This window comes from Pseudorca crassidens, chromosome 6 (genome assembly GCF_039906515.1).
Source record: "Pseudorca crassidens isolate mPseCra1 chromosome 6, mPseCra1.hap1, whole genome shotgun sequence".
Classification (NCBI taxonomy): domain Eukaryota; kingdom Metazoa; phylum Chordata; class Mammalia; order Artiodactyla; family Delphinidae; genus Pseudorca; species Pseudorca crassidens.
This window is the reverse complement of record NC_090301.1, coordinates 14,183,899-14,203,949: the sequence shown is the minus strand read 5'-3', so window position 1 is coordinate 14,203,949 and position 20,051 is coordinate 14,183,899. Positions and strand designations below refer to the sequence as shown.

Genomic DNA, 20,051 nt, shown 5'->3' with positions numbered 1-20,051 from the left:
TACAGTCACATTCTAAGTACATGGATTTGAGACAGCAACATATGAACTGGGGGGGAGGAGGGGACACAATTCAGCGCATAACAACTTTTCCACGGATGGGGGTGGGGGGATGTTTCAGGCAGTGATGGCGAGCAATGGGGAGCAGCAGATGAAGCTTTGCTGGCCCATGCTCAGTTCTTGCTGTGAGGCGGGGTTCCTAACAGGCCAGCGGTACTGGTCAGCGGCCTGGGGGATGGGGACCCCTGGTCTAGAAGATTCACTTGTCTCTCAGTCATATCTGTCTTATCTGGATCTTGAAGTGTTTTGCTTTACACAAGAGTGGCTATCTTGCCCCTTCAAGAAGTCCATATGCTTACTAAAAGCACTCCCTTCCCCAGACATAGCACATTGCTAGGTGCACATCAAAAATATATTATAAAGTTAGGGTACCTTGAATACTCTTGCCATATTAAAGCAGGAAGATTGATTTCTTAAAAAAATCCAAGGATTTCTTCTGGCTGAAGCTTCCATGGCTCATTGCTCTTTAAAACCAGTTTTTATGCCATTAAAACATTCTTTGAGGTCTCTTGAAAATGTTTATTATTGCCTTAATTTTCCTCATGATGAACCAGCACCAATGCTATCAAGAACTGAGCTTTAAAAACACTCGAAACTGATTTTCCCTGCTGGAGATTTTCAGTTCTAACTGCTGATGAAGTAAACATGGGCTCTAAGACTCTGGGAAGAGAAAGAAAAATGTTAGGACCAAAACAGATAAGTAAACGTCTAGGAGCCCAACCCACAGGCCAACTGAAAATAGAGCTCAAGCATGACCATTTTCTTAGCCCAGCAAGAGTGACTTTGAAGAGTGGCTGATGGATGTCCTTGCTTGGGAAGGAAGTGTAAGTTTACAGAATAAATGTAAATATATTCATTCTAGGGAGTTCTTTTCAAATTCACGTTGTCTTTTGGCTCTGGTCCACAGCGTGTCTGGACTGAAGGATTTAGAGCTCTGTGCTCCGAACGGTCATTGTGTCTTCTAGAACATGCAAAAATGTCCAACTGATAACATTTTTATTTGACGGGAGAATATGGCGAGCAGCCCCTGCCCCCAAGTTTCCCTGATGAGTTGCCTCTGTGTGAGATTTTATTAACCATATTGCTGCAGTTGTTTGTTTGTCTTCTTGCAGCAAATACTGATTGGGGAGCCGCTCTGTGCTGGTTTGTGATGCGATTCCACCCTGCTACATTGTCATTAACTACTTTGGGTCTAGGACCAGCCACAAGATATAGGGAGGCAATAGGAGTGGTGATTAAAAAGTGGATTCTGGGACCAGACCGCCTGGGTTCCAAACAGACTCCAACACCTGCTGCCTCCTTGGCTGCAGGCAACTTTGCCTGTGCCTCATTTGTAACACACGGAGAATCGTTTATTATTATTATTATTATTATCCTCATGATTTGTTGTGATAATGAATGTATTTGAGGTACATGATTTACTTATTGTAGCTCCTGCAGCTTTATAAGAGCTGAGAAGTAATTAGCGGCTATTGCCATTCCTGTTCTTCAGTAATATATTTGAAATTTATTTTCTTGGTATTTTCTGCTACTCTCCCTCTTTTACTTGGGCCATTACCATCACAAACCACTGCTTTGGGGAAAACTTGCTGCAGCAGAAGGAAGTGAGAAAAGGCTTTTGACATTCAGATGCAAAAGAAGAGGCAGAAAGAATTTATGGTGAGTTGGAACCGCCTTCCACCTTCTGAGATAAAACTTTTCCCTCAGTGAGGGGAAGGTGTGGCAAAGACATTCTAGGAGCCTAAGAAAGGGGGACCCTCGTGCCTTGGGGTGGAGGAAGGGGATAATCCAGAGGGTCTGGTGCATGACGTGAACTCTCAATAGATTTAGGGAGACTTAAGAGCAGATACTAGGTGCCCTATAGAGGCTGGAAGTAGACAAGTCTTGGCCAGTCTCTCAGAGCTCCCTGTGGCCAGTGCAGGTGGGTGAGGTGGGGAGGGACGAATGAGTCTTTGTGTGAGGCACTAGCTTTAAAGATACACAAAGTTTGACTCCAAGGGGACTTACGGACAAGACCCCCAGAAGCAATGTGCTGGGGTCCTACGTGGACCATATCGGAAGATGAGAACCCCCTGCCCAGCAGCCCTATCTCAGCATGACATAGGACCCCAAGAACTTAGATGTAATCATGGTGGGGACGCGGAGGATGGGTTGGGGGAACTTGCAACAGTTATTATTACTGAAAGTTTTTGAGGGCAGAGACCATTACTTAATATCCTTACAGAACCTGGTATGTAGTAGGTGCTGAATAAACTTTGTATTTGAATGACAGGCGCTGAATTAGATGCTCCGGCTATACAGATAAGAAGGCAGGATCCTTGCTCTGTAGGAGCTCAGAACCTAATGTGGACACACACACACGCACACACACACACACACACACACACAGTGGGGTAAAGATAACAGAGGGGCAATGAAAGCGCTGTGGAAAAAGCCCCCAAATCTTATTGCAAAGCTTTAGAGAGGGAGAGACGTTGGCACTAACTCACGCCAAGGGCATCTCCAGCAGAAGGAGTAACATGTACACAAATACAAAAGCAAGGAACAGCACGTTATGTTTGAGGAGTGACTGAGGATCAGACAGCACCAAACCCAGCCGACATTTCACTTCCTGCTAGAATGAAACAGAAACTGACAAAGGACACACGCGCCCCAGAAGGCTCTCCGGGGCAGGTTCTTTTTTTAAAAAATTCTTTTAATTTTACTTTTTATACAGCAGGTTCTTATTAGTTGTCTATTTTATACATATTGGTGTATATATGTAAATCCCAATCTCCTAATTCATCCCAACACCACCACCTCCGCCCCTGCTTTCCCCCCTTGGTGTCCATACGTTTGTTCTCTACATCTCTATTTTTGCCTTGCAAACTGTTCATCTGTACCATTTTTCTAGATTCCACATATATGTGTTAATATACGATATTTGTTTTTTTCTTTCTGACTTACTTCACTCTGTATGACAGTCTCTAGGTCCATCCACATCTCTGCAAATGACCCAGCTTCATTCCTTTTATGGCTGAGTAATATTCCATTATATATATGTACCACATCTTCTTTATCCATTCGTCTGTTGATGGACATTCAGGTTGCTTCCATGACCTGGCTATTGTAAATATTGCTGCAGTGGACATTGGGGTGCATGTGTCTTTTTGAATTATGGTTTTCTCTGGATATATGATTAGTAGTGGGATTGCTGGGTCATATGGTAGTTCTACTTTTAGTTTTTTAAGGAACTTCCATACTGTTCTCCAAAGTGGCTGTATCAATTTACATTCCCACCAACAGTGCAAGAGGGTTCCCTTTTATCGACACCCTCTCTAGCATTTATTGTTTGTGGATTTTTTGATGATGGCCATTCTGAATGGTGTGTGGTGATACCTCATTGTAGTTTTGATTGGCATTTCTCTAATGATTAGTGATGTTGAGCATCCTTCCATGTGTTTGTTGGCAATCTGTATATCTTCTTTGGAGAAATGTCTATTTAGGTCTTCTGCCCATTTTTGGATTGGGTTGTTTGTTTTTTTGATATTGAGCTGTATGAGTTGCTTGTATATTTTGGAGATTAATCCTTTGTCAGTTGCTTCATTTGCAAATATTTTCCCCCATTCTGAGGGTTGTCTTTTCATCTTATTTATGGTTTCCTTTGCTGTGCAAAAGCTTTCAAGTTTCATGAGGTCCCATTTGTTTATTATTGTTTTTATTTCCATTGCTCTAGGAGGTGGATCAAAAAATATTTTATTGTGACTTATGTCAAAGAGTGTTCTCCCTATATTTTCCTCTAAGAGTTTTATAGTGTCCGGTCTTACATTTACATCTTTAATCCATTTTGAGTTTATTTTTGTGTATGGTGCTAGGGAGTGTTCTAATTTCATTCTTTGATATGTAGTTGTCCAGTTTTCCCAGCACCACTTATTTACAAGACTGTGCTTTCTCCATTGTATATCCTTGCCTCCTTTGTCACAGATTAGTTGACCATAGGTGTATGGGTTTATCTCTGAGCTTTCTATCCTGTTCCATTGATCTATATTTCTGTTTTTGTGCCAGTGCCATATTGTCTTGATGACTGTAGTTTTGTACTATAGTCTGAAATCAGGGAGTCTGATTCCTCCAACTCCATTTTTTCCCCTCAAGATTTCTTTGGCTATTCGGGGTCTTTTATGTCTCCATACAAATTTTAAGATTTTTTTGTTCTAGTTCTGTAAAAAATGCCAATGGTAATTTGATAGGGATTGCATTGAATCTGTAGATTGTTTTGGGTAGTATAGTCATTTTCACAATGTTGATTCTTCCAAACCAAGAACATGGTATATCTCTCCATCTGTTTGTGTCATCTTTGATTTCTTTCATCAGTGTCTTATAATTTTCTGCATACAGGTCTTTTACCTCCTTAGGTAGGTTTATTCCTAGGTATTTTATTCTTTTTGTTGCAACGGTGAATGGGATTGTTTCCTTAACTTCTCTTTCTGATCTTTCATTGTTAGTGTATAGGAATGCAAGGGATTTCTATGCATTAATTTTGTTATCCTGCAACTTTACCAAATTCATTGATTAGCTCTAGTAGTTTTCTGGTAGCATCTTTAGGATTCTGTATGTATAGTATCATGTCATCTGCAAACAATGACAGCTTTACTTCTTCTTTCCCAATTTGTATTCCTTTTATTTCTTTGTCTTCTCTGATTGCTGTGGCTAAGACTTCCAAAAGTATGTTGAATAATAGTGGCGAGAGTGGACATCCTTGTCTTGTTCCTGATCTTGTTGGAAATGGTTTCAGTTTTTCACCATTGAGAATGATGTTTGCCGTGGGTTTGTCGGATATGGCCTTTATTATGTTGAGGTAGGTTCCCTCTATGCCCACTTTCTGGAGAGTTTTTATCATAAATGGATGTTGAATTTTGTCAGAAGCTTTTCCTGCATCTATTGAGATGATCATATGGTTTTTATTCTTCAGTTTGTTAATATGGTGTATCACATTGATTGATTTGTGTATATTGAAGAATCCTTGCATCCCTGGGATAAATTTCACTTGATCATGGTGTATAATCCTTTTAGTGTGTTGTTGGATTCTGTTTGCTAGTATTTTGTTGAGGATTTTTGCATCTATATTCATCAGTGATAGTCATCATCTGTAATTTTCTTTCTTTCTTTTTTTTTTTTGTAGTATCTTTGTCTGGTTTTGGTATCAGGGTGATGTGTTCTCATAGAATGAGTTTGGGAGTGTTCCTTCCTCTGCAATTTTTTGGAAGAGTTTGGGAAGGATGGGTGTTAACTCTTCTCTAAATGTTTGATAGAATTCACCTGTGAAGCCATCTGGTCCTGGACTTTTGTTTGTTGGAAGATTGTTAATCACAGTTTCAATTTCATTACTTGTGATTTGTCTGTTCATATTTTCTATTTCTTCCTGGTTCAGTCTTGGAAGGTTATACCTTTCTAAGAATTTGTCCACTTCTTCCAGGTTGTCCATTTTATTGGCATAGTGTTGCTTGTAATAGTCTCTTATGGTGCTTTGTATTTCTGCAGTGTCCGTTGTAACTTCTCCTTTTTCATTTCTAATTTTATTGATTTGAGTCCTCTCGCTCTTTTTTTCTTGATGAGTTTGGCTGAAGGTTTATCAATTTTGTTTATCTTCTCAAAGAACCATCTTTTAGTTTTATTGATCTTTGCTATTGTTTTCTTTGTTTCTATTTCATTTATTTCTGCTCTGCTCTTTATGATTTCTTTCCTTCTACTAGCTTTGGATTTTGTTTGTTATTCTTTCTCTAGTTCCTTTAGGAACCTTTAGGTGTAAGGTTAAATTGCTTATTTGAGATTTTTCTTGTTTATTGAGGTAGGATTGTATTGCTATAAACTTCCCTCTTAGAACTGCTTTTGCTGCATCCTATAGGTTTTGGATCATCGTGTTTTCATTGTCATTTGTCTCTAGGTATTTTTTGCTTTCCTCTTTGATTTCTTCAGTGATCTCCTGGTTATTTAGTAATGTATTGTTTAGCCTCCACGTTTTTGTGTTTTTTACATTTTTTCCCTGTAACTGATTTCTAATCTCATAGCATTGTGGTCAGAAAAGATGCTTGATATGATTTCAATTTGCTTAAATTTACTGAGCCTTGATCTATGACCCAAGATGTGATCTATCCTGGAGAATGTTCCGTGTGCACTTGGGAAGAAAGTATAATTTGCTGTTTTCGGATGGAATGTCTGAAAGGGCAGGTTCTTGATTAGTTAGAATTGAAAACCTTCTCTAAAAGCACTGATTTTTCAGGCATGTCCCTCCCAAACATGGGATCTTTCTTAACAAATCACTATGGAAGCCAAAAGGAGAAGTAACCTGGAGCTTGGACAGCTGGATGCTGGTTCCGGCTCCATCTCTTACTAGCTCTGTGATTCTTACCAAGTGATTTAACCTTCTCCCACCTCTGAAAGACACAGTTCATCTATTATCTGAGAGTAAACAGAAAAATGGCAAGACTTGCCTGAGATTTCATCTTGGTGTTGCTCAGAATGGCTCTGATCAGTGGGCTGGAAGAGGCAAAGGGGTAGAGTCAAGTTGTTTTCAGTAGAAAGCACCCCACTGAATCTGACAGATTCACTCAGCCAGTTAGAACAAGCTCATATGCCTTAAGCCAGGAAAATGCAGAATGTACCAGAAGAGCTGAAGGGAGACCAGTGGGATCGGTGAATTAATATTTATTGAGCTACTTTTTTCCGGGCATTATTAGGGAGGATGGGAAAATATAGATCCACAAGGTACAGTTACTATTCTTAAGAAGATGACAATTGTTCATGGGAGGAAAGCATAAGGGGACAAGGAGTGCTGAGACAATAGGACAGATTGTACCAAGACTTGGTGAACACAGAGAAGGGAGCTCCCCAGCTTACCTGGCTTCAGCGGAAGCAGGAAGGGGGAGCCACATGGAAGGGACGGTGTTTGGACTGGGTCTTCAAGACTCTTTCATAGATATGAAATCAATAGAGAAGCAGGGGCTTCCCTGGTGGCGCAATGGTTGAGAGTCCGCCTGCCGATGCAGGCGACACGGGTTCGTGCCCCGGTCCGCGAAGATCCCACATGCCGCAGAACAGCTGGGCCAGTGAGCCATGGCCGCTGGACCTGCGCGTCCAGAGCCTGTGCTCCGCAACGGGAGAGGCCACATCAGTGAGAGGCCCGCGTACAGCAAAGAAAAAAAAAAAAAAAAGAGAGAGAGAGAAGCAGAGAAGACAGTTTACAATCAAGCTTTAAATTATGTTTTAGTGGTTATTTAGCCCTGAGGTGTGACAGTAATCTGATAAAACATGAGTGCTTCATCATTTTGAATAGATTTATGTACATTATTGCATTTTCCTTCTTTCCTTCCTCCCCCATACGTTTTCATGTAAAATTGTTTTCTGGCGTTCCTTGGGACTTTGTTCTCTGCCTTAGTGAAAACATTACACACTGTCTCTGTCCAGATTAAGAAATCTGAGTCCAGTTCTTGGTTCCAGCTGGGAGCTGGTAATTGAACAGAAAAAAATAGCGTTAGAAATTTCGAGATGAGGTGGAGAAAGACCAGAGCAAATGTTTGGGGCTGTAGTCAGGGCAAAGGGGGTTTCAGAGAATTCTCCTCACCTCAGTTCCCAACCCTTTCCAAGCCCTTCCATCTGTCAGTCACCCTAAAAAGGAGAGAGGAAGAGAAAAAGGAGGAGAGAAAATTTGGCCAGAATATGGTAGTTGGGTGGTTAGATCTGGGGGTCAGCCAGTCTGGTTTTAAATCTTTCTATTCAATAGTTATGTGACCTCAGGTAAGTTACCAAAATGTTGTTCTAACTCTCCCCGCCTTCTGTATAATAGTGAGAGTAATCAAACCTTCAGCTTAGCCTTGCTATAAGACTAAGGAAGTCATATACTCAAAACAAATATAACAGTGCTCGGAACATACTTACGGACATAGTACATATTGTAAACTGCTATGGTTTTTTTTTTGGCCTAGCCATGTGGGATGTAAGATCTTAGTTCCCCAACCAGGGATCGAACGTGCACCTGCTGCACTGGAAGCATGGAGTCTTAACCACTGGACTGCCAGGGGAAGTCCCAGGACATAGTGCATATTAGCCATTACCATTTGTCTACACATCACCCTCCCCCACCCTCTTTCTTGGCAATAGACCCTTAAGAGTGTTGGACAGGACCACAGGATTACCTGTGGTATCACGTCCATCACTCTGACCTTGGTAACTGGCAGAAGGAGAGACCTATGACACAGACGGCCCCTAGAGTCCTTTTCTGGGTTCTCCTACTACAGCCAAACTCTCCTCTTGGACCTTGGACCAGTACATCCCTGGGGTGGACAGCTGCCATGTCCCTCCCACATGGAGAAGGCCTGTTGGTGACTGTGGAGGATGAAGCCTTGTAGAACAAATGAAAACTTTAGAACAAGCAGAATAAAGTAGTATGTGGTTTTGTTTTGTTTCGTTTTTTTCCACCACGCTATGTGGTATGTGGGATCTTTGTTCCCTGACCAGGCATCAAACCTGTGTCCCCTGCATTGGGAATGCAGAGTCTTAACCACTGGACCACCAGGGAAGTCCTACACATAAAGTAGTGTGTGCTGAATTCAAATCCCAAGGTCCCCAGTATTCCACAGGTCCTCAGCAATTCTTTACATTTGGAGTTCTATCTACATCTTGCAATGAACTCCCTTTTTGCTTCAGCCAGTGTGAACTGGGTACAAGTCAGACCTGAAGAGTCTTGACTGCTCGATTTATGTGTTGGCAACCTCTCATAAGGACAGGGATAGTTAATTTACTTCAGGAAAATTAATTACTTCAGGGCTACAATGATTAGTTTCATCCATGCAGGGAAGTAGCCATGTAAGGATGGTGGTTTTAATCTTGTTAGTGACATTTTCGAGTCCTAGGTGAAAATAAGGCTAAGTTGTTAAAACTAGGGTGAGACTTGGCGGATCCCAAGTAAGGCAAAATGAAATTTTATTACTCCTTCTGTTGCCTAAGACCCTGTCTGGGAGGAAGGCAGGAGTCCCTGGCTTAGCCATTACCCCAGGCAGGTGACATTGACAGCTAAAACAAAAAAGGCAGGTGGGACAAGCAGAAGGAATTAATCTGGGCAACCCATGGGTCTCCTAGGAGCAATGAATTTGCCTTGTCCAGTGAAAGAGGAGGTTCTAATTTCATTTTTGCGTTACTCTTTGGGGTCGCATTATATCAGGCTGTCCTAGAGAGAGGCAAAAGCTTCCTTCTAGAGTGACCTCTTGACTTGGTTTGCTGGGAATGAGGAGTTCTTAGTTTTGGTGCTAAAACCAGAACAATACTTGCAACAGTTGATGACCCTCTCTCCTCTGTTGACCTTTGTCAGGGAAAACCCAAACTCCTCTTATCTCTTAATGTAAGAGACCAGGCTTTCAAAAGCAAGGACTTATTCTCACAGTAGCCCATAAATTTGTTTATATGATGTTTTTAAAAGTTCTAGTTCCACTCAAAGTTCAACATAGCATTTGAACCTAAATACAAACTACTGAATTCTACCAAAGTTGCACCATCATGCTCATACCTTGGGTTCCACCAGAAAAGGCAGAGAGTTATTTATGAGAGGAAAGAACCTGGAATGGTGAGAGGAAGGGGCAGGAAGCAAAAGGCAACATGGCTTGGGATTTGGGAGATGGAGTTGGGGAGTTTTGAGAGAGCAAAGTGGAGATTTGGGCAGCTGCTCTGATGTGAGGAAAACGTGGAGATGCTTTTCAGGAGTTTTGCCATGTGTACGGGGTGGATTTCCCCTGGTGTCTCTTTGAGAGATTTCTCTAAAGAGGTGATCATGTTATCTGCTTATCGGTGCTCTACTGGGTGCCAAAATGGGTCCCAAAGAAGCCAGGGGACACACTTATTTCCTCCTATCATGATTGATTGCAGTAAGTATTTGAATTCCCTATTCTTCAGCTGTCAACATTATTAGTAATTTCCCAGCCTACATCTGCATAATGCTGTAATAGACAGAGTATATCAGATAAATTTAAAAACTATACGACAACCTGATTTTAAGTATTGCCTGCCCTAATCAATGAAGCCAGATACAAACTCAAATATGCCTGGTTTTATTCTAAGTAATCTTTGTACGCTAATTAACAGTGTCTTCCTGGAAACCAGAGTGAATTTCCAGCTGACAGGTTGCTTTAAAATGACAGATTGCTTTGATTGTTCAAAGAAAGGAAACTTGGGGCTTCCCTGGTGGCGCAGTGGTTGAGAGTCCGCCTGCCGATGCAGGGGACACGGGTTCGTGCCCCGGTCCGGGACGATCCCACATGCCGCGGAGCGGCTGGGCCCGTGAGCCATGGCCGCTGAGCCTGCGCGTCCGGAGCCTGTTCTTCGCAACGGGAGACGCCACAACAGTGAGAGGCCCGCGTACAGCAAAAAAAAAAAAAAAAAAAGAAAAGAAAAGAAAGAAAGGAGACTTGTACGTATCTCATATGTGTGAGGAAGTAAGAAGTGGGGGGAAGTAAATTTGCCCAGTAAAGGAAAAAGGCCAGAGGGAGCTAGAAATGAAAGAAAAAAATTTTGAAAAAAGACCAAGTCCACATCTATGATAACTGTTATAAATGCCCAGACTAGTGCTTTTTATCCAAATTCATTTCCTGGAAGCTCATGACCGTTTATGTTGGGGGTTATCTTATCTTTTATGTAGGTCATATATTTTAATCTCCAAGCATATCAACATGTTGAAAAGAGATTAAAGAAGAATTTTTAAGCTTCATAATTTTAAAGTGAATAGAATTATGTTATTATTAGTTATTATTATTAGTTATTAAACTATTAAAGAGTTATAATGAGATTCAAAGTGTAGGGCGATTTTAATGATTTCATACTCACCATTGATGGGATTCAGACATCAATAACGTAAAATACATTGTGTAAACTGCATTTCAGCCCATTGTGCATAGAACAAATTTGCCTGGGACCAAGAACCTTGGTTGTTTAGGAGAGAGGATGAAAGAGGCTCAGGGGTACGTGGGTGGGAGCTGTATTCCATGCATGGCAAATAGAAACCACTAGAGACAAGGCGAATCCAATAGGAGAATGTTTATCATGAAAAACAGGGGGTAACTCATGGTTTGATGACAGTAAGTCAAATAGCTGATTTTATTAACTAAGGAGGGTACCTGTCATCACTTTCCTATCTCAAGCATCACCTGAGGAATTTAAATGATTAACATGCAGATTCCCGGGCTCCACCCCTAGGAATTCTAATCCAGTAAATTTCCAGTGGCTTCAGGTAATCTGCCTTCAAAACAAGGATCCTCACCCCACACCTGTTACAGTGAGGTGAGACTGGGGTTCTGAAGCCGCACTTCAAGAGACATTTAATTCTTTCATGAAGATCCCGCAGTGGGGCTGACATCCAGATTGTTCACATAAAAATGGATTTTATGCTTACAGCCATTGGCCATTCTAAAGATTTAGCTTTTACACACATGATCAGAGGATGACAGAGTGGAAAGAAAAGGTGGCGTTGAGGAGAAGAGCAGGGACAGGCCCCCAAACACTGTATTTTTGACCCTAAAATACCTTAGGGGCTCTGGAGTGCAGCTGATTGCTTGATTTTCCAAAATAGATATATTTTTTCTACCTCTCTTTCTAATGCCAATAAAAGGTCCATGGACACCCTCTCTCCACAAGTCTTCCTCCTAAAAAAACAATCTCTCCTCAGTACCCTGCCCTGTGATCGGCCTGATTCATTTTTCCTGTTCTGTCCCAAGAACATGATGTGTTCTTGCTTCAAAGCACTAACTTTCCTGTCTCTTCTTTAATATGTGTCATTTTACTTCAAGTAAAGGCTGGCTGCCACAGCTCGCAGACCTCTTCCCCTGAGGTGTCATTTTCACAAAACTCTCCAGCACTGCTTTCTTACACAATTATCTAGAACAATGTCCTCCTGACATCAAAGGATGCTCTGAATTTCTCTGTGAGTTTTAAATTCAGTGAGGATGAATTTAATGTTCCCTTTTGGCTTATTGCACTGAAAGAAGGAAACAATATGCGGTTAAGTGACATTGAGTTTCTGTGATCAATCGTATGGTTATGACTTACATGCATATCTTAGTCTAAAGAGGCCAGGGGACCTGAATCCCCTTATTAAATGGCAGACATGGAATCCCCTTGGCAATCTGACCCAGCACTAGGTCCTTATCATCTCCTCCTATGAGAGTGAGTTGAAAATCTTTTTTTTTATTGTGAAAATAACTGGCTGAGGCTGGTGGGTTCCCACTGCACCCTCAGAGCTGGTAGAGGCTAAGTCACCTGACCAAGGATGTCCCAGAGGCCAGGGACCCAGCCAAGTCTTAAATTCCTAAGTTCCTGGTAGCAAGTATACTGACTCATATCGCCTTCTCATCTTGGAAAATCACATACACAGGGGTTTTCAGGAGCATCTCTGAGCTATAAGAAGATGTTGGTTACAATCAAGAGTTTAAAATATTGCCCAGATCACCGCTGAGAAAAGCCCATCTTTGTTCCATATGGAGCTAAGTTTTTACTTCAGCAAATTCTTTATTTATTTATTTTGCTGTACGCGGGCCTCTCACTGTTGTGGCCTCTGCTGTTGTGGAGCACAGGCTCCGGACGCACAGGCTCAGCGGCCATGGCTCACGGGCCCAGCCCCTTCGCGGCATGAGGGATCTTCCCGGACCAGGGCACGAACCCGCGTCCCCTGCATCAGCAGGCGGACTCTCAACCACTGCGCCACCAGGGAAGCCCACTTCAGCAAATTATTAACTTAGCTTGTTTCCATAGCAATGGGACACGTTGGTAAGTAAGAACTAAAGATGCGCGTGCGTGCAAGAGAGAGAGAGGGAAGAGAGAGAGAGAGAGAGAGCACTATATTTTAAAAGAAGACTGGTTTTCAGTTTCAGAATACTGCAATTCATCTAGAAATCAGTCATAGATGGGAAAATTTCCACGTTCAGCGACCCATTTAAAAACTCTATAACTGGACTCCATAACTCTCAGCTCTCCCTACTATCAATTTTATTTTGACTTAAAGAAATGGAAGTTTTAAAAGTGAGATATATGTGTATTTCACCACACAATCTATATCTTTTTGGCCAGGCTTCCCGAGTTCCAGTCCTGGCTCCATCATAGCAGCTGTACAATCTTGGACAAGTTGATTCCTCTGTAGCTCACTTTCATTACTCTATAAGGCAAGTTACCTTACAGAAGTGCTGTGAGGAATAAATGATCTACTTTGTATAAAACACCTGGTACGCAATAAGTGCTCAGTAGTTAACTAAGATTATTATGCACTAATGTGGGAATATGGCACAGAAGAAGACAGAGGTTCTGCTCTGAAGGGGTTTACAGTCTAACAGAGGAGACATATGATAAGCAGTTCCTCAGTAATAATTTCCTTAAATTTTTCATTTGCACTGTGGAAAAAGAATGCCCTACAGAGTGCTGCGAACATGGTCAATTAGGAAACCCTGGGGGCATAAGGAAGATGTCCCCAATGAAGAGATTTTAGGCTGAAGCTTGAAGATGGGAGAGAAGACTGTGCCCATGAGGAAGAATTTGGGGCACATAAGAGAAAACATTAAAGGCATGACAGCAGGAGAGAGGCATGGTCATAGGGAAGGACCACCCTCTACCTGCAGGATGAGTCTGGGGGATGAGCCTGGTCCAGCTAAGGGAAGAAGTTTTATCTTACAGCCCAGGATCGTAATGCGGGCAAAACTTCTGTAGCAAAATAAGTTCAGATTTGAGCACTGAGAAGAGGTATAAATACGGAAGAGTCAATAAGGTTTTGGGGAGGACGTTAATCTTCATTGGGAAAATGGACTTTTTTTTTTGCTTGTTTTTAGTTTGTCTGCTTTGCAAATTCATAGAGAAAGTTACAAAATGCAATCCAGATGTTCTTCCTCCCCAACTCTGAGGATCTGAAGCTCACCCCTCCCTCTACCCAGGAGCAGAGAAGACAATGACACTCACCACAGACCCTGGGAATCTTTCAAAATAGACCCAAGGAAGGATGTGGGGCTTCTGAGTGAGGGCAGTGTACCCAGGAAAATCAGGAGGTGGAGATTTCAGGAAGAGGGAAGGGCAAAGCGATGAGGTAGATGGAGAGGAACAAGAAGAGTGTTAGAACATGTACCTGGAGTGACATCCAAGGTCTGGGCAGGGCATGACCTTGCTCTTTGATTGGGCAACAGTGGTGAGGTGCTGGGAATAGGAGAGTAAGTCCGGATTCTCAGCACACTTCCTTCCCCAGCATCAACTATATATGGATTTATTACTAAAGTCCTTGTGTGAAGAATGGCTTTGGCTTTTCCAGGGATCCTGTGTGTATTCACCCCTGGAATAGAGGTCAAGGTTATATCCAGAAGAGAAAAAGAAATAGAGTATGGCAAGAACAAGAGACACCTTTGTGGTAGGCTATATTATGAACCAAGGGTCTACTTGTAGACAATATCTGGTTGGAAGAACCATGAGTTTGCACCCCAAATGCCTCCTCTCCCCAAAGGATAGCTAGAGACATTATCTCACCTCCTATCCCCACCTCGCTGTAAGACAAAGGAAAAGATGTCATCACACATTTTGTGCCTATAAATGGAGCTCTGGCTGCCATGTAACGGGTCACGTGAAAAATGACGGTGTTTTGGAATGAGGCTGGCAGCAGCAGAGATGGGGAGAAGTGGATGGACTTGTGTTATGTTTAGACGTCAAAGAAACAAGACTTGGTGGTGATTTGGACGTGCAGGATGAGAGAGGAAGCTGTGATGTATCACTGACAGCACCCACTTGGCAGTATAGCTTTGCCGGGAGTAACTGTAAGGGTTAATCTGGGGTGTCATTTACTGACATGAGAGGCACTGTTGGAGGAGCAGCTTCTGGGAAGATGATAGGATCCACTTTGAAAATGGGAGCAGGGTGTGCTGGTGATCCAGTCCACAGGGTGTAGAAGAGGCAGTTGATAATAAGTACCTTCCCAGAGCGAGAGGCTGAGGTAGGATAGTGACGTGGATGAGGACAGATGTGTTGGGTGATTCTTCCAAGAAAATGTGGGAGAGAAGAGAAAGAATGGACAGGAATAAATCCTTAGTGAAGGGGAAAGAGTGACCTGAAGGTTGGAGAGTGAGAGAGTGCTAAAGATGATTTGCCCGCAAGCAGTGTTTGGGGGGAAGGGAGATTTCCACCCCACTTCCTGGACTTGAGATTAAAGGACATCAGCTTGAGGCAGGCACAGTGACAGCCGTGTCCTTCGAGGACATCTGGGTTTCACTTACAGGCCAGGAGCTGAAGGGAACATTTGAGAAAGAGGTTGGGGTTAGAAGGGAGTTGGCTGACCAGCACGTTTGCTCAGGTGAGAGGGTTTGGGAGTGGAGAAAGGAGAGAAGGGTCAGGAGGTGATGGAAGATAGGGGAGGGGCAGTGTCTACTTGGGACTAACGAGGCTCAGTGTGGCCAGGAAATGCAGCCCATGGTCAAGCCTCATGGGCAACTGACAGGAGATGGTCCACTGGGCACAGTAGCAGCTGATGTCAATGAACAGGTCACCTGATCTTTTCAAACCATAATCTGATTATGTCCCATATGCCCATTTCCCCAGATTCAATTCATGAAGACAGAACTTACCAGTGTGCTTTACAGTGTTTCTACGTGGTCACCCCTTTACCTGCCACTCCACTCCACCCTCTCTGGCCAGTTTTGTCCCTTAAAGGCACCATGTTCTGTCTGTCACAGGACCTTTGCATATACTGCTTTCTCTGGCTGGAATAACACTTCCTCCCTTATTATCTAGCTAAATCCTATTCAGCTTTTCTGAAAGCTCAGCTCAAATTTCTCTTACTCCAAGCAAACGTCCTTGAATTCCCTAACTGGGTTAATCCCCTTTCTGTGGTTGAGCATTGAATCTCTTTCTAACACTTATCACAGCTACAATTTTACATTGTTCATGGGATTGTTTGGTTAATGTCTCTTTCCACCGCAAAACTATTAAATTCCATAAAGTCAGCAACCAGGTTGGTTCTTAATGCAAACTGTATCTCCCAAAGCATAGGCTCTGTGTTTGGTGTTTAGTCCTGATTTCAGTAAATACTTGCCTAATGAATGAAAAAAAATGGTCTTCACTGGCTGGCACTGGGGGGGTGGGGAGCAGCTGGCCAAGGCCGTGGCCCACATGTGAGCTGTGTCACCTCAGGGTCATAGGACCGGTACTTCTCCTAGCCTCCCATTGGTTTGGTGTTGGGCATTCCGGTTGGGATAGAAGCCAAGCTCTAAAAACTCCAATGTCCCTTTAATTTATTTACTTACTCCTTAAAAAAAATTTTTTTGAGGCTATTTTAGCAGCTGATTTTTGTGGTTTGGCTGTGGTTCAGTAACTTCCCTGAAAGACAAGGGCCCTGGACCATTTCCCTGTGAAGAGGCAATCCCATCCCTCTTGGATAAGAGCACATTGTCCACTCACAAGGGGCCTTCAGAGCTCCAGTTCTTGGGGGAGAGCCCAGGAGATGCAACAGCTGCAGACTCAGTGCTCCCAGGGTTGACGAAGGTCAAAAGGTCAAAGGTCTCTTTTTGTGGAAAGAGACTCCAATCAATGAAGTCTAGCCAAAGAACTCTCTCCTTCCCAACCCCTAAAGCCAACTTCCTGCCCCAGGCTGTGGGCACTGCTGTTTCCGAAACTTCACTGTGGTGTGATTTGTGGGGTAAATGGACATGAGCTTTGAGCTCTCTTGTCTTGAGGGTGACTTGGGAGAGAGGCCCTCCTAAGTTTAGTGACCAGTCAATTGTGTGCTCCTTTCAGTACATGCGGTTTAGTCTCCAAAGGACCGATTGTCTAGGAGAAACAGAATCCAAAATTAGTTTGTTCCTCTCAGTAAGTTCCCTATGAGCAGGACCTTTGTCATTTTTAGGCCTATGTGTTGTTCCACACACAAAGAGCACCCCCTCCTTCACTGAGTCACCATCAGCTTTTTAACCCAACTAACTGGATTCCAAGATGGTACAGAACAATCATGAAGAATGAATTCACTCACAGGAAAAAAATGAGTGACGACTGTCTGAATTATTACCAGCAGGCTTCCAAATAAGAGGTAACATACAGAGCCAGGTGGGACACATGATACGGAGAGGTGTAACCTCCAAGAAAAGCCATCTTCTGTGCAGGATCTGGAATCCTGTCAGGGACAAACCCTCTGACCTCCAGAAAGTCACACCATGGAGTCACAGATTCTGACAACAAACACCAGTTTTCTAGTTAGCACCCTGAGGGTCAATCTGTCAAAAGGCAGTGAGTCAGATGAACTGATGAAAAATAAAGTGATGAAGTGAGACACACATTGGGTTGCCTTGTTGCAGAACTCTCCACTGGCACAAAGAGAGGATGTGTCATTCATTCATTCATTCATTCATTCCTTTGTTCAGCACTAATTCACTGAGTGCCTAAAGCCATGTGGAGTACTATATCAGGTACCCGGGCTACAAAATAAATTAGCAGATCTTTTCTACTCCTCCACATTTGCTCTTCCCAGACATTTCAGATTTGTTCACATTCAAAACTAAAATGAATACATTTTCTAACTTATTCTGAGAACATCCAAGAGTAATGAAAGAAGAGAGCAGTGAAAGAGAAAGCCTGAAAGGGAGAACTGGATGGCTCTTTGATGCTTCAGACTTCAATTTTCTCATCTGTAAAATATGGGAATCAATTACATGTTACATAAAGTCTATTCTGTTTTGTAAACATAAGAGGACATGAAAAATATTCAAGAGATCTGATTTATCACGGTTCCAGGTTTTACTGTCTTGTGATCATTTACCCCAAAGTATAGTGACTTAGAACAACCACCACTTTATTATATCTCACAAGTTTGCCAATCAGGAGCTCAAACGAGGCTTCCTGGAGCACATCTTCTCCATGGGGTGTTGACTGAGGTCACTCAGTCGTATTCAACTGGCATTTGGGCTGATCTGGAAGCACCAAGATAGAAATCCCACGTGTGGTGCCCTGATTAAGAGGCCTGGGAGGCTGATCTCGAAGTGAGCAGTCATGGAAGTGCCCCGAAGCGACCTTTCCAGCATGGTGGACTCCTGTAGTTGGGCCTCTGACATGGCGCCTCCACATTCCCAGAGTGCTCCTGGAGGCCCAGGTAGGAGATACAAGGCTTCTTTTGAATTAGCATCAAAAGTCCCAGAACATCACTTCTGCCTCATTTTATTTTTCAGTTTACTAAAGCTCAGATTCAGTGGGGAGGGCAGAAATAGTCTGAGTCTCTCAATGGGGAAATTGTATGAGCCACAGGGAGGCAAGTCGTTGGTGGCAGCCATCTTGGAGGCAAGCTACCATCATCACCAAGAGACCTGGGAATAAAAAATGCCAAATCTCTCTACGATCTTGGATTTCTCCTCCTCTTCCTGTTAGCTGGCTCATGGAGAAGTTAGGTAAAATATTATGAGTGATTCTTGAGCATGGATGAAATCTGATTTGAAAGGGCTTAGTGAAGCTTCAAATTGAAAAATAGCTGGGAAAATTGAGAAAAGTGACGAAGACATAGAAGGTATTCGTTTCCTAGCTGCTGCACGGATCAGCTTGTGATTCTTCCCTTTTGAAACCTCTGGTAAAAGGGATTTCTCTCCCCTCTAGATACCCATAGCACTGTCTCTGTACCTCTGGCGTATTCATCGGAAGCCTGGAGATGTGTGTCTTCGCTCCATCATTAGACTCCAAAGACCCTGAAGGTTTAATTCCTGTTTCTCCCACAAAGCATGAAGAGGTTCTCAATCACTGTTTGGTGAATGAACACAAACACTCTAGTGGGGTTTTAGGGAAAGCTGGAAGTGATGTAAAGAGCAGGGTGATACTCACTCCAGGTATTAGAGGAAGGTAATTCCATTATCTTCTAACAGCTGATGTTCAACAGTTCACCGACACTCTCTAATGGGCAATAAAAGTGAAAACATCCATTGGGGGTTTAGTTTCCAGCTCACAGCTTGGTAAATTAAATAACTCACACTTCATGGCAGGAGATGGGAAGAATTTGTGGTGTTCTTTTTCTCAAGGAACTAGCCTTGATCTCTTTGCACACAAACCACTCTTGGCCCTGAGTTTGGCTTTGCAAGATAGTGTTGGCACAGTGTGGGAATTCCACACAACACCAAAGGGCAGAGGATGGCTGGTACCCGAGGAAGATTAATGGTTACTCTTACGGCAATTTAATTAGTGTGAAAATGGAGGAATACTGGGAAAAAAACAGCGGCTTCCTTATTTATATCCTACCGGAGAATCAATTTCAAGATCATAAAAAAGTGAGACATAAATTGCAGACCCAGAGAAGATAAGGGCTCCTTGTTCTTCCATAAGATGTGGATACCCCTTAAGCAAGAGCCTACTGGTCCTACGTCTTCTGACTCTAACTGTAATCTCTCATTCATTTTCCAGGATAAAGGAATTATTTTAAAGATAATACCTTCAGGACTTTCCTACAAGGAACCACAAAATATTCTTATGACTATATGTGAATAATAACTAGATTATATATGTATATAAATAAAATAACCAATGCCTCTTTTTTTGTTTCTTACTTTCTACTCCCTCCTTCAGTTGCAATCCTGGCTCAGTCTCTCACTGGCTGCATCCTTAGGGTAGTTACCTAATGTCACTCTTCCTTAACTTCGTCAGTGTTAAAATGCAGTTAATAGCAGCGCACATCCACAGGACAGTTTCGAAGTTGAAAGGAGCTAGCCTCTGCTTAGGACAATGCGTGGCACATAGCTGGTGTCAATGTGTATAGTGTACTCTGAAATTAACAAGCATGTCGCCTACATTTTCTTATTTAATTCTCAAAACAAGCTAAACAGCATTAGGGAAGGACTACCTCATTAGGAGTTAAGGGCCTACTTTCTGAAGTCAGACTACATGGTACGGAATCCTGGTTCTCCCTTTTACTAGTTACACAACCTTGTTAAGTTACTAAACCTCTCTGGGCCTTGGTATTTGCAAAATGGGGAAAATGATAATACCTATTTCATCAG

General features: G+C 42.6%; 1 long non-coding RNA gene across 2 annotated transcripts in view; it reads left to right on the top strand.

The window, feature by feature from the left end:
• The window catches only part of LOC137226148 (uncharacterized), a 46,889-nt gene extending 27,301 nt beyond the window's left edge, over window positions 1-19,588 (top strand). Inside the window, exons 3-5 of one of the 2 annotated variants that reach the window (XR_010944209.1) lie at window positions 1,653-1,716; window positions 18,664-18,811; window positions 19,459-19,588. This is a non-coding gene — a long non-coding RNA (uncharacterized lncRNA). The other variant, XR_010944207.1, reaches the window with a different exon arrangement.
• Window positions 19,589-20,051: the final 463 nt, after the last annotated feature.